The 15,931-nt window shown below is 43.8% G+C and overlaps 1 pseudogene; it reads left to right on the forward strand.

Annotated features, from left to right (window-relative positions):
- Positions 1-2,976: 2,976 nt before the first annotated feature.
- On the forward strand, positions 2,977-3,588 carry LOC111843584 (malate dehydrogenase, mitochondrial pseudogene; annotated as a pseudogene).
- The last annotated feature ends 12,343 nt before the right edge of the window (positions 3,589-15,931 follow it).

The following is a 15,931-nucleotide window of genomic DNA, read 5'->3' on the forward strand; positions in this document are numbered from 1 at the left end:
TGAAAAGTTACTCACCCAACAATTATCTAACCAACTTAATTTAAAAATTTAGTCTCATGTATGTGTGGAGGGAACACTTTCCAGGTGTAAGAAACTATACCTGGGTTAATAAGGCTGCTACAGTACTTGTATGTCTAGATTAGACTACTGGCTGATTTCAGACTCCTTGAGGCACAATGACCCTAGAATGATAATACAACACTGTACGACTTTTACAGCAAACTATACAGTCCCAACCATTCAGAACCAGCTATGCTTTCCTTTATGAATAATATAAAAATTAGTAAAAATTTATCGACTGAACAGAAAAATAAATGTAATGCTCCTCTTACATTGGCAGAAATCAAAACTAATCTACACAAATAAAAAATCCCCAGGTGTGGACGGTTTAAGTGCTGAATTTTACAAAACTTTCGTTGACTCCTTTTCTTCAGAAACTTTATATACAGTGCATTGAAAAAAAACTTCTCTTACCCAGGGCCTCATCACGTTAATCCTGAAGCCCAAAAAAGATAAATTACAAATTGATAACTGGCGTCCTATCTACCTTCCTAATACAGACTATAAAATTTTAGCCCTAATCTTTGCCAACAGGATGAAGGCAGTTTTACCATTTATAATTGATGAAACACAGAGACTTCATGAAAAATCGACATATCTTTGACAATATAAGATTATTATAAACCTTATTGATTATTCTCACCTCATTCAAAATGATAGTTACATACTGTTCTTAGATTTCCATAAAGCTTTCGATACGATTGAGCATCCCATTATTTTTTCTGCACTTGATAAGTTTGGCTTTGGACCTTTCTTCCGTAATGCCATTAAAGCATTATACACAAATGCAAATTGTTCTATAAAGCTTAAATTTGGAACTTCACCAAGATTTGAGGTAAACAGGGGGGTGAGGGACGGCTGCCCTGTATCCCCGTATCTATTTCTTATCTGTGCACAGTTACTCACTATCCAAATTATATCTAGCCCTTTGAAAGGCACCTCTTGTGCGAACTTTAATTTTCTGATGTCAGGTCGCAGATGACACCACAATTTTTTTAAAAGATGCATCTGAAGTGCCACTGGCCACTAATGCTATCTCCTTATATTCCAAAGCATCAGGTCTGACTCTGAGTATTAACAAATGTGAATTACTGTGCCTTAAAATCTCTGATTATTCATCAATAAATAATATCCCTGTGAAAGAATCTGTTACCTATTTAGGAATTAACATTACAAAAGACAAATACTCAAGATGTGAGATTAATTTTCAACCTCTCATTGAAAAACGAAAAAAATATTAAAACAGTGGCTTCAGAGACATTTGTCTTTAAAAGGCCGTTCTTTGCTTTGCAAAACAGAAGGTTTGTCTAGGCTTATATCTGTAACTTTCTCCATCCATAAAGACAAGAGAATTTGTAGACAGTTTGTTATTTAACTTTTTATGGAAAAACAAAACCCATTACATTAAAAAATCAGGTGTTATGAATAGCTATGATAAAGGTGGTCTTGATTTTGATAGTCTAAATAATACCTTTAAAATCAATTGGATAAAACAGTTTTTACGCAATCCTACCTCCATTTGGATCCGTATTCCTGCTTATATTTTCTCTCAAGTTGGTGGCTTAAAATTCTTGCTACTATGTGATTACAAACCTGAAAAACTCCCTCTTAAACTTTCACAGTTCCATAAACGGCTGTTGTTGTCTTGGTCTTTAATTTACAAACACAATTTTTCTTCTCATGATTACTTTATTTGGAATTTACCACATGTTTACTTACAAAAATAAATCTCTGTTCTATCCACAATGGTTTAATAGTGATATTCTCACAGTCAGACAACTTTTCAATTTAAATGGTTCTTTGTAGCACTACAACGACTTTCTATCCACTTTTAAATTTTCTTGTTCACAAAGAGATTGGCCCACTTTTAAATTTTCTTGTTCACAATAATAGGACACAAGTAAATGCTAAGATTACAAATGGAATCGCCCAGTGCAAGGTATTTTTTGTTCTGCAATTGCTGAGCGATCTAACTCTGTCTTTGTTTCAGCTCCGTACCGCCCGACTTTTCCTGCCTCCTCTCCCGTGCCTCCAGAACCTTTCCACTCCCGTCCAACCTAACCCCATTCCTCCCTCGTGGATCTTCCTCCTGTCTTCCATCCGTGTTTATGGATTGACGTTCTGGCTTCCTGGCCTGCCTGCTCCCGGCTCATTGACAACTCTTTCGGTTCACGATCATTGTTTTGGCACTTTGTACAGACTGATCTCTGGCTTTGGCCCTGCCTGTTCCTTGGACCACGAATTGGCTTTTGTTGATAAACGGATTTTGGTGAAGTACCCAGAGTGTCCTGGTGTGAGTGTAACATACGATCTGAGTTGAAGTTTGCTGGGCCGTACTTCGTGGGAAGCCTGTGCCCATGGGCTAAGCTCAAGACGAAGGTAAAGAAAAGTGGAACAAAGGCCTGTACTCACCATGCAGTATTGTTTTCAGGAGTGAGACCCGAGGCGGACAATGAGGGAGACACCCAGTTTCAGCAGCAACAGATGTGGGAGTTCTGTCCTCTTTGAGATCCCAGAGACCAGCATCAAGGTACTGAATTTAGTCTTAAGGGGGTGGTTTCCCAGAGAGGGTTCAAATTAAGACAGGGGTTGGCCTTAATGTGGAATAGTTAATCATGGTTTAAAAAATGAATACGAAACTTTTATGTGATCCGAGTAGAAGGATGAAAATGAAAATAAATTTTAAAATATCTACTTAAAGCAGCGCAATGCAAAAGCATCTCTATGCATGTCCTCTGTAGTCTGTTGTAAATGGTGGAACATCTGCATTGTTGTCCTCTTCTCTTGCGGCTGACCTTAGCCACATCGAGACCAGGGCCCAGGTCACCGGCTACGTCGGCCCAGAGCAACTTGGTGTGGCTCTGAAGGAATGTGAACTTGCGCTCGTTCCTGCCCGGAGTGCCCAGGAAGCCCGGGATGAGTCGCGATGACCTTTTCGACACCAACGGCACTATCATGGCAACCCTGGCTGATGCCTGCGCCCGCAACTGCCCTGACGCAATGTTATGCATCATTACCAACCCGGTGAACTCAACTGTTCCCATTGCTTCGGAGATACTGAAAAAGCATGGAGTTTATAACCCCAAGCAGGTCTTTGGTGTGACGACACTGGACATCGTCAGGGCTAATACCTTCGTGGCCGAACTCATGGGTCTGGATCCGGCTCAGGTGAACGTTCCTGTGGTTGGTGGCCATGTGGGCAAGACCATCGTACCGCTTGTCTCTCAGTGCACTCCCAAAGTGGAGTTCCCTGCAGATACGCTCGCTTCCCTGACGGGCCATATCCAGGAGGCAGGCACTGAGGTGGTGAAGGCCAAGTCTGGGGCAGGATCGGCCACACTTTGCGTGGCGTATGCAGAGGCTAGGTTCGCCTTGTCTCTGCTGGATGCAATGAATGGCAAAAAGGGGGTGGTGGAATGCGCAATAGTGAGCTCAGAGGAAGGGGAATGCAAATTCTTCTCCACCCCTCTCCTCCTCGGCAGAAACGGAGTGGAGGAACCTGGGCCTTGGCAAGCTCTCCGCTTTTGAGCAGAAGCTGGTGGTGGAAGCGTTGGGTGGGATGAAGGCCTCCATTAAGAAGGGGGAGGACTTTGTGACAAACATGTCAGGTCAAGGACAGCCGCACTAAAACTCCTTCTTTTGCACGCTGCGTGTTGTAAATAAAGTCTTGCTAAGTATTTTTGCTTGGGATGTGTTTTGTTTTTTGGTGTGTGAAGCAAAAAGGTTAATTGTGATTTTTCTGACAGATGTTCTGATTTGATTTGCTATGTAATTTTTTAAAAGTCAAGCTTCAGAATTAAATATGATCTCCTTAGCTTCAAGTCAGCGACTTTATGTAGGGGATCTTATAATATAGCAAGATCTTACCACACAGCGAACAGGCTGCGTTAACATAATCAGACTAGCATTTGTAGCTACAGGCTATTATATATGCGGTGCTGTGTCCTAAGCAGTTAGATAACACGTTTATTGAGCAGATGAACAGAAGAAAGTAGAAGAATCTGCTGTAACCTTTGTGGGTGTTCAAATTATCTGTTGGCTATTTTTTACAGTGGAAAGTAATGGTGATGAGTTTGATCACGGAAGAAATACATGTGATAGTTTTGCACATGACACAGTACGCGGCCCAATACTGTTAAACAGTCACTGGCCCCGCTACCTGCGGTACAGCCCCACACTGAAAAAAATAATAAGTAAAATTTACTAAATTTTTCTTTTGCAAGTTTTTGCACTCAGGTTTTTCAAGTAAATTTTACTTAAGGAAGTTGAGTAAAACTAACAAAGTAAATAATTACATATAAGATGGCCTCTTTAAATTATGTTAAGTAGTATTTACTTACTGATCTGATGTAATTACAGTAATTGATATAATTAAGTAAAACTATTTTCTATTTTAAGTAAATTTTACTTGTTTTATTCAGTCAATGTTAATTATTTTAAATAAATAAAATGAGTCACTGTTTGTCACGTTCAACTCTGAACAATCCTCGTGTGTGCCACGCCCCCTCATTACCTCATGTCGACTCCTGATTGTTCCCACCTATGTCTAGTTAATTCCAACCTGTATATTAGTCCGCGTCTCCCACTATCCCCCAGATCCGTCATTGTGTTGTTGTGTAGTGTCCGTAGATGTCCCTACCTGTCTGTCTCTCGAGCATTAAAACCCCTGATTACCCGTCAGTTTGGCTCGCTCTCCTGCTTCCCGCAATGTGACACTGTTACAATACGACAAAATAGTACTGTGACTAAAATAACTCTTGATTGCACATTTAAGAGCTTCATTTAAAGTAATTAACATGCCCATATGTAAACAAGATCAATGCTTAATATTTAAATAGCTCAAGCAGCAGTAAAGTGCAATGACATTTTTGATTATAAAACTTTTGCTTATTCAAGTCTTCTTAACTTACATGTCTATACAAAGTCTGGTCACAATCTTAACTAGAGCAAGTATTAGACCAAATATTAACAGACTGCTTTTACAAATAAATCCTGTCTTTCAAGTAAATTCAGCAAGTCCATGGCCAAGTGCTCTTTTTTAAAATAGTTTAAACTTCCAATAAACTTCCTCTAATACAGAATTTGAAAATATTAAAACCATTGTTTAAACAATGTTTAAACAAACTTGGGTAAACAAGACAGATTAATGCCTATGAATTTTCTGAGAACAAAAATATTTCAAGTGTGCAGCTTGGTTTTCAAAGACCGTGCTTTAGGAGAAAGCTTAAGTCCATCAAGATCCAGAATGAGTTTCTGAAAAACCTCGAAAGTGTATTTCAGATTTGATGGATACTGTAGATTTAAGGCATAAATCAGTCCCATCAGAAGACTTTGGCAGTATTTTCACATTTTGTTAGGACCTTGCTTCCTTCTAAAACAATGGACACGTCTGGCTCTTCATCTCCATTTCCATGGACAAGAATTGTCATGAGAGCATTACTGAATTCTTCTTGATTGCCATCCTATATAAATTAGATGAGGGGATTAGGAGGAAGAGGGGAAAGAAGAAAATTTAAAAACGTTAAATTCAAGACCGGAATTGGGAACCACTCCCATAGGAGGATTGGAATGACAGATGAGTAAATAAAACATCACTTCGGAGTGGAGTTTCGCTTTGCGTTTGACCATATAACCAAGTTTTCAAACAACGGAACAGCGCCATCTTGCTCCCCGCGCCCCCCCCCCCCAGTTCTTAATGGATTATTATCTCTCAGATACAGTCAAGTATACTTCTTTTGTCATGTCACTGTGTGAATGTTAAAACTTTTGTCACGTTTCATCATTTAAGAATCACTGTACAACCATACAAAATTACACATACCGAACAAAACATATATCAAGGGGCAAGTCACGCGTTCAAGGGTTTTAGACGTCTTTTGGCACTAATTGTAACGCCGATCGAGCGAGCGAGTGCTGTGCAAACGCGAGCGCGTAGAGCAGTGTTACTCAAACTTTTTCAGACCAAGGACCACTTTCTCAAAAAAAAAAAAATCAGGGACCACATCCAACCACCCCCGTCCCACGCCAAAAAAAAACAAAAGGAAAAAAAAAAAAGCATAAATGTTTTGAACCTTTTATTGTACAAAACATCTAACAATGGTTAACCAATGGTTTGGAATTTACTTTTCAGAAAATGGTGTTGGGGGGGAGGACGACGTTTCAATGTTGATAGGAATTCCGGCTCTTTTCAGTGAGCCGGATCATTTGGCTGAGCAATAAGAGCCGGCCAGGGGCGGAATTGGGGGGACGGAGGGGCGAACTACCCACTCTCAAGAAAGCGGGCTTTCTTTTTTAGTAACAAAACACACAGATCAAATGTCCACCATAATCCATTTATATAACAATTTTGGTTAAAATGTGGTTTAAAATAGCCTCCTCCTCCCCCCTATCGGCGAATTTTACCAACAGCAGTCCCATATGTGGTACGTACGTATTCCAGCTTGATCGGAAAGTTTTGCTGCTGGCACATCGAAGCCAAAGTCAAAGTAAACTGTATTATCTCAGCTATATACATGTATACAGTGACACGAGACGATGTGGGTCCAGTTTATACAGTTTCCGATAATGAAGGCACTTTCAATGGAAGGAAATTATTCTAACAATTTCGAGCAACATATTATTGATGTTACATCGTTTAAAATTCCCTCTCGTTTTTCTTTCGACCGTATAATTTCAGAAATATAATCATTTTACATTGTGTTTGTTATAAAACATTAATGAAAAAACATGAAACACTACTACACGTATATTGAACGTTGTAAATTAGCATTTCGTATTTGGTACTTGTGCATAAATGTGTGTTATGATTCATTTGCTACTGTGATGTCCATATTAAATAAAATTAAACAATAAAACAAATAATAAACAAAACCATTCCAAACAAATCACACTCAAAACAGCAGTTTCTGCTGCAATTTTGTCCAATTCAGATTTTTTTTTTTCATATTTTATTAACAAATTATTATGTTCACTATGTGCTTGCATTTAAGAGCTAAAAGCAAATTATTATTATTATTATTATTATTATACAAATAACAATAATAAAGTGCATTATGAATGTTTAGACCAGGGAGGCCAAGCTCGGGCGCGGATACAGAAGGGGGCGCACTCGCCGCACGCCCCCCCTATTTTTCCATGAACAACAATTTTTGTTGCCTAGAGATTCGCGCCTACGGCACTCGCTCTAGTGGCTGCGCCCCCACTTTCCAAAAATCCTAGATCCGCCCCTGAAGCTTATCCAGACTGGGCAACATGCTGACACCCTCATAGGATTGGATAATTTCAGTCCGACCAGTGTCTAATTCCTGGTCGTCATGTTCCTCAGTGTGATAATACAGAACTGAGTGGGGGGAAAAAAGAAAGGAATGATGAACTCTGAAGAGAAGTTTAAGATTCCACCAGTTTAAATGAGTTAAAATAGTAAATATCATCTTCATTTGTCCCTAGATTCTTGAAGATCAAACAAATTTTAGAAAACAAAAAGATATTTGCCAAAAACAATGGACAGCTACATCACACTGAACAGTGTCTTTGGTATTTTTCAGAATAAATTGTCAAACCTCATCTTTGTTTGATATGCCTGTCCTGGTCAATTAAATCTGCTACACACCAAACTGATAGAGAGCCTTCAGCAATCTCAGTTTCTGACGTAGAATTTATGAGAGATAGTTACTGAATTGGAGGATCTGTCACAGCATGAGACCATTCATGACAGCAGACATATTAATGTCAAGCTTCGTTGTATTGTGTGCGATGCTCCTGCCAAAGCCATGGTGAAAGCCACAAAACTCTATTCAGGCTACTATGGCTGTGAGAGGTGTACACAGATAGGGAAGTGGTTTGGTCGGATGACTTATCAAGAGGTACAGTAGATAACCTGACCCTGCGCACAGACAACAGCTTTAGAATGAAGCAACATAAAGAACATCACAATGGAGATTCCATTCTTTGTCTTGCATCTATTGATATGGTTTATATCTTTCCAGTTGACTATATGCAACAAGCATGCCTTGGTATTATGAAGAGACTGTTACTGTTGTGGATAAGAGGTAAAAAGGAAGTGAAGATGTCTGCAGTTCAAGCTGCAGAAGTAAGCCAAAGGTTAACAAATCTGCAGCAATCAATCCCTTCAGTCTTTGCCAGGAAACCAAGAGGCCTTCAGGAACTAGATAGATGGAAGGCTACAGAATACAGGCAGTTTCTCCTATACACGGGAAAACTCGTCTTGAAAGGCATGCTGCGACAAGATTTATATGATCACTTCATGTCCCTTAGCGTAGGTATGTCAATACTTGTGTGTGGCAAATTTGTACAATACCCTCGACAAAGGGAGTATGCTGAGGAGTTGCTGCAATACTTTGTCTCCCAGGGTCATATTTTGTATGGTCCGGAGTTCATTGTTTATAATGTGCACAGCATGCTTCACATTGGACAAGATGGTGAAAGATATAGGAGCCTGGATCAGTGCAGTGCTTTTCCATTTGAAAATTATCTGCAGCAGTTGAAAAGGCTAGTGCTTTCTGGAAAGAATCCACTTTCTCAGGTGGTAAAACAGCTTGCTGAAGTGGATGATGTCATTTGTAAAAAAACAGCCGATCCCAACATTTCATCAAGAAGGCCAAATTGTCATGCCCCGATCGTTCGCTCCTCTCATGTGCCACGCCCCCTCGTTAACCTCATGTGAATTCCCCGTGTTTATCAGCTGTTTCTGGTTACTGTCATTAGTGCAATGTATTTAGTCCGCGTTTCAGTTTGTTTCCCCAGTCCGGTCATTGTAATGTTACCCCGTGTTTTACCTGTCCCCATCGTTGATGTTCTTATTAAAACCCCGAGTTCACCCCGGCTCCTGGATTCCTGAGCTTTTGTTCTCCATGCGCCGTGAGGCAGAACACAAATAATGCTTTTCTTTTAGATAGTTCATGTTGTAAAATTATATCCAGCACAAATGAGGACCCACAGAAAGGAGATGTCTATGAAGGTGGAGATGCTTTCTTCAAAGAACCCTGTGATTCTCAAATAATTGGGGTATACTCTGTGAACACAAAAAAACTCTCACATTGAAATCTTAAAAGAGCATCAACTTAAAAGAAGGGCAATGCTGATTGAACAGGAAGACACCAGAAAATTATATTTATGGCCATTCTGCATGACCTATAAACAGGAAGTGCATGTCAGACTCAGTTCTATATCTATATGTTGCAGCTTTGGGGGTACCCATCAGGTGACATGCTGGACTAATGCTAAGTGTAATAGTGTAAATAGCTGTGTACTGTATATTTGTCATGTATTGTGTTGTCATTGTGTTCAGTAATGTTAGATGTAGTATTTAACGTTATCTGTTGTAAATAATGTGTGTGTGTGTGTGTGTGTGCACCCACCCCGTGGTTTGTAAGTTGTCAGGGCAGCCAACATGATGGGCAGTGTGTATGTGCTGTAAGTGTGACTGGTATATATCAGATAAAGCCATTTTTGTGCTTTACCTGCAGTTGTCTGGCCTCATTATTACCATGCTGTTGCCATGTCCAGTACCCGCACCACTATATTAATAACATCTACATGTCTTAATGTACATAATCTACATTGTGTCACGTTTGGCAAATGGGCGAGCGGCGAAGCAGGCAAACAGAGCCGTAAAGACGGACAGACAGGGTTTATTGCGGGTCGACTAGCGGACAAGGAACAAAACATAACAATACAATGACGAACCTGGGGAAGACTGACTGAGACTCGGACTAAATACACAAGATAAACTGAGTTTAACGAGCAACAGTGGAGAACAATCAGGCATAAACACGAGGTAACGAGGTGGGCGTGGCACACACAAGGATCGTACGGAGCTGGGCGTGACACATTGTGTGGTCCCAAACGTTTAATCTATAATTTTTGCTCTAATGGCAAGCTGCTAAATCTAACTTTTAATAAATTGCTAACGTTACAGCTAGCTATTGCTTGAAAAGACCAATGACAACGTCTTGACCTATGTGAAATCGATTACCGTTACATTTTATTGGCTGCTCTCATCAGGGGCCATCCTGATCGTGCCCCCCACCCCCCACAGCTCATTATTGAAAGCACGTTGAACATGCGCATATAGTTTTAAGCTGCTCACTTGCTTAGACAAACGCTGACGGGCCGGCCCCATGCGCACTAAAGGAAGTCCTGACTTTGATGCAACAGATAGAGCAAGATATTTGGAATGCATGACAGTACTACCATTGTCATATGTAATATATGCACAACAATATTAGTTGTGAAGAAATACACTCACCTAAAGGATTATTAGGAACACCTGTTCAATTTCTCATTAATGCAATTATCTAATCAACCAATCACATGGCAGTTGCTTCAATGCATTTAGGGGTGTGGTCCTGGTCAAGACAATCTCCTGAACTCCAAACTGAATGTCAGAATGGGAAAGAAAGGTGATTTAAGCAATTTTGAGCGTGGCATGGTTGTTGGTGCCAGACGGGCCGGTCTGAGTATTTCACAATCTGCTCAGTTACTGGGATTTTCACGCACAACCATTTCTAGAAAGAATGGTGTGCAAAGGGAAAAACATCCAGTATGCGGCAGTTCTGTGGGCGAAAATGCCTTGTTGATGCTAGAGGTCAGAGGAGAATGGGCCGACTGATTCAAGCTGATAGAAGAGCAACTTTGACTGAAATAACCACTCGTTACAACCGAGGTATGCAGCAAAGCATTTGTGAAGCCACAACACGCACAACCTTAAGGCGGATGGGTTGCCTTAAGCAGAAGACCCCACCGGGTACCACTCATCTCCACTACAAATAGGAAAAAGAGGCTACAATTTGCACGAGCTCACCAAAATTGGACAGTTGAAGACTGGAAAAATGTTGCCTGGTCTGATGAGTCTCGATTTCTGTTGAGACAGAATTTGGCGTAAACAGAATGAGAACATGGATCCATCATGCCTTGTTACCACTGTGCAGGCTGGTGGTGGTGGTGTAATGGTGTGGGGGATGTTTTCTTGGCACACTTTAGGCCCCTTAGTGCCAATTGGGCATCGTTTAAATGCCACGGCCTACCTGAGCATTGTTTCTGACCATGTCCATCCCTTTATGACCATCATGTACCCATCCTCTGATGGCTACTTCCAGCAGGATAATGCACCATGTCACAAAGCTCGAATCATTTCAAATTGGTTTCTTGAACATGACAATGAGTTCACTGTACTAAAATGGCCCCCACAGTCACCAGATCTCAACCCAATAGAGCATCTTTGGGATGTGGTGGAACGGGAGCTTCGTGCCCTGGATGTGCAGCCCACAAATCTCCATCAACTGCAAGATGCTATCCTATCAATATGGGCCAACATTTCTAAAGAATGCTTTCAGCACCTTGTTGAATCAATGGCACGTAGAATTAAGGCAGTTCTGAAGGCAAAAGGGGGTCAAACACCGTATTAGTACGGTGTTCCTAATAATCCTTTAGGTGAGTGTATATTGTTAGATTACTGAAGTATTTAGATAAAAATTACATGACCATTTTATAAAGCAAGTCAAATACAAATTTATTTAACAAAGAATTTTAAAATAAATGTATCAGAAATACTGCCTATCCCTGCTTTTGCCAGTACATTGCAGTACCTTTTTAGTAATTGAAACTACTAAAAAAAGATGGTATTAACACTTTAAAATAATCTTTTAAACAACTTACTGGAATTTTACTGTCTTCATCTTAGAATTATATGAGAAGGCTTACAAAATGAGCAAGAGAGCTGAAGAAACCTCCAACCTGGACTCCCAGGAGGAACAGTCTGTGGGTAAACCCAGAGTATCCAAGACCCCTGCTCAATTCCAGGATGAGCAGTATGCATCAGATGGTATGCTGCATGCTACTTGTTTTAACGTCAAATTTGCTGCCAATACAATCCCACAAAATCATTATGTCATATTGAAATCACAGGTGAAGGTGAGAACATTGAGCCAGGGCAGAAAAAAAGAAAACTGCAGTCATCTCTGCCAAAGGCTCCAGCCTTTAGATATCACATGTCAAATAATTCAGAAGGTATGAAATCATATTTTATTTAAATGAATTGTGCATTATAGAACATATTTGCATTATAGAAAAATATTTGAAAAACACAAAGTGTGGTTTCATAAAGCAAGCATAAACACTGCTAATGTAATTTATATATATTCCTACTATCTTATTTTTATTTCTATACTCTGTGCAATATATTCTTACATCATTGAGGTTGTATAATATTAGATCATACTTATATAAAGTACAGTACTTTTCCATATACAAAATCTTCAAATGATGAGTTTTTCCTCAACTTTGATAGTATGTCTAATTTAAGGTTTTTAGATTTTATTTGCTCATGATGTCTCAGTACCATCTCTCTAGATTCGAAATGGTATGGAGGATCTTTTATTTACCTCTTCCAGATTCTGACAAGCCTACAAGAGGCCCATCCCCAGGCCATATACCAACACTGTTTCCTGTCCTTCAAGCCAGACTCTTCACCAGCATTTTCATCAGGACAAAAGGCTTTAGTTGAAAGTAATTGCAGATGTACCAGTTGTCATGATTATAGTTACTGTGTTTCACAAGATATGAAATAGATCTCTCATCCAAAGGCTGGTATATTACTATTTTTTAAATGATATATATTTTTATATCATATTCTATAGGGTCAGCCACTCCTCCTGGCCCAACACATGCAGAAGTAAAGATTCCTCTGTTGAAAGTAAGTTGACATTAGGTAAAGTAGTTAACACTGGTTTTTCTCTTACTTTTTTTTTTTTTTTTTTTCCCCCTGTCGTGTCGGCAGTTAAGCAAGCAGGATGTTAGTCTGGGTGCCTTATTGTGCCAACACTTTTATTTTAACAAGTGGAGCTTCGGATTTAAGCTCCTCTTGTTACTTGAGGTATACTCTTTATTAATCAGTTATATGTCAATGCGCCACAAAGCCGGAGCTGACAGGGGGGGTTAGTGGGGAAAAAAAATCGAGAGAGAAAGTGAGAAAGGAGAGAAAGGGGTGAGAGACAGTAAAATAAATAAATGCATAATAAAAATAAAATAAGGAGGGGGGTCAGAGAGAGAGAGAGAGACAGGGAAAGAGAAATAATACATAACAAACAATAGAACAAAAAAGGAAAGAGTGATGAGGACAGCTTCTGCATCTTGCTGCTTTACACCGTATCATCACACCAGCTGCTGTATCTGAAAGATAAGATCCAGGGACACACACAAACAGTATACACACAAAGAAACCAGTGGTACCGCCATGACATGGGACCGTGCCTGTGCCAGTATCCGCTCCTGGAACCAAACACGTCAATACCAACGAAAGAAAATAAATATATACAGTAGGCACAAGCAGACCACCAGGAACACCGTCCAAACATTGTCGTACCCGCATCCGCATCCGAGAGGAGGGAGTGGAAGCCACACACCAACCCCCACACACACTCTCACACACACACACACACACACCCAGACAAGGGGAAAGAGGGATAAAATAGGGGAAGAGAGCCCCAGGCGCTCGTGTGTGTGCGTGTGCGTGCATGTCTATGTGTGTGTGCGTTCTAAGTGTATGTGTGTGCGTGTGCATATGTACGTGCATGTGTGTGTGTACGCATATGTGTATGTGTGTATGTTTGTGTGTTGTGAGTGTATGTATGAGTGTGCAGGTTAACATGGAATGATTCCCAGTGTGTGTGCGAGGCCACAACAACGCCGCCCCGGGGCCCCCAGACGGCCGGGAGAGCCCCGACGGGTCACGGACCCAGCCGCCCCACAGTGGCCAGGTACCCGGGCCCCCGCCACCGGAAGGCTGCGCGCCCACCCAAGGAAGGCAGGGAAGGAGGCACCGGGCGCCCCCCACCGGCAAGCACGAGGCAGGAACCCCACGGCCACAGGCGGTAGCGCGCCGGCCCCCCCCGGAGCCCGGAAGTGAGCAGGCACGGATAGAACCCGGAGCCCGGAGCACCCGCACACCCCGCGGGGGCCCCGCCAGCCCCGGGGAGACCCGCCCCCCCCCAAGAACCCCCACCCGGGGGACCAGGGGGACGCCCCGAGAGCCACCAAGCACACCCGCCCCTGGCTACCCCGACCCCCCCTCCCCCACCCAGATCCCAACCCTCCCTCCCCAGCCCCCGCACCCTCCCTCCCCCAAGTCCCCTCACTGCCGCACCCACACCGCCCCATCATCCACGTGCTCCCCGTACCAGGACAAACATGCAGACACACCGATCCATGCATGCACTCATACACACACTCAGACACACACTCCCAGTCACACCTGCTCGTCTTTGAAGTCCGGCAGCAGATGCCCTGGACTTGCCCAGTGGACGGCCCAGAGGATGTTCCCCACCCCCCCAGATCGCAGGCGAGCGGGCACCCCGCCGGAGACCGGCAGCGCCCCACAGATGCGGCCGCCCCACCCCCGAGCCCACCCGCCGGCGCCCGCCACCCCCGCCACACCCAGGACCCCCCACCCCGCCCCCCCCCCAACCGCCCCCCACCCACCTTGATCATTGATGGTGTACATGTGTGTGAACTAAGGTGTCGTTGAGATATGGGGGAGCATATGGGGAAAAGACACCCATCGCCCCCCCCAAGCCCTAAGTGTCTAAAGTGGAGTTAAAATAGAGGGGAAGGGAGCTGTGCAGTCCAGCTGCGGGCTGCAGAAGCAGCCGACCCAGGACCTGCACAGCTCCCCCCGCCCTCCAAGGCCCTATGTGGAGGAGTGGTGTGACGTGGATGTATGTCTAAAATGCAGTTAAGATAATGAGGGGGGGATGAGTGGCTAATCGCCCCCCCTTCCCTCTGTGTGGTGCGGTGTGATGTCTAGATGTGGCGTCTAATGTGTAAGATGGGGGGTGAATAGCTGATCACCCCCCATTACCTATGTGTGGTGTAGGTGGATGCGGGCCGGCAGGGGGGGCGCGCGGCGACAGCCCACAGTGCCGCAGGGCAGCGGGCGCCAGGCAAGGCACGCCCGGACGCGCGGCGCCAACACCCAGGGGGACACCCCCGCCCCCCGCCGCAGCGCCCCCCCGCCCCAACCCAAGGAGGTGTCTGGGGCCTCATCTGCGCCGGCATCGCCGACGAGCCATTCATACCCAGATACCCACATTCACCGAACACTCGCACCCCACCACACCCGCACCACCCCAACACCGACGTGCTCCCCCGTCCCAGGCCATACATGCAGACAAACAGAGCATGCATACTCACCGGATACACACATACAAACACGCACGCCCAACACGCACACCCTCACCAGATACACACACAGACACGCACGCCCACACGCACACACTCATCTCGAGGCCCAACAGCAGATGCCCTGGAATTGTCCAGTGGACGGCTCCAGAGGCTGTTCCCCCACCCCTCAGGTCGCAGGCTAGCGGCCCCCCGCCGAAGGCCGGCAGCCCCCCGCGGACGCCGCCGCCCCGCACCCGGGCCCGCCAGCCAACACCCGCCGCCCCCGCCATCCCCCAACTCCCCCGGTCCGCCCACCACCCCCCTTGGTCAGTGGGAATGGGTGTGTGTGTGGAGCTAGGGTGCAGTTAAAATGTGGAGGGGACACAAGTGGGGGATGGATACCCCAGCCAGAGCTGCGGTCCTCCCCCCCCAGCCCCCACAGGCCCTCAATGTCTAAAGTGGAGTTAAAATAGAGGGGAAGGGAGCCGCGCTGTCCAGCTGTGGGCTGCTTTGGCAGCCGACCCAGGACCTGCACAGCTCCCCCCACCCTCCAATGCCCTATGTGAAAGAGTGGTGTGACATGAATGTATGTCTAAAGTGCAATTAAAATAATACAGAGGGGGGTGAGTGGCTAGTCACCCCCCCCTTCCCTCTGTGTGATGCAGTGTGGTGTTGTGGGTGTGGTGTCTAAAGT

Source organism: Paramormyrops kingsleyae, chromosome 6 (assembly GCF_048594095.1).
Source record: "Paramormyrops kingsleyae isolate MSU_618 chromosome 6, PKINGS_0.4, whole genome shotgun sequence".
NCBI lineage: Eukaryota > Metazoa > Chordata > Actinopteri > Osteoglossiformes > Mormyridae > Paramormyrops > Paramormyrops kingsleyae.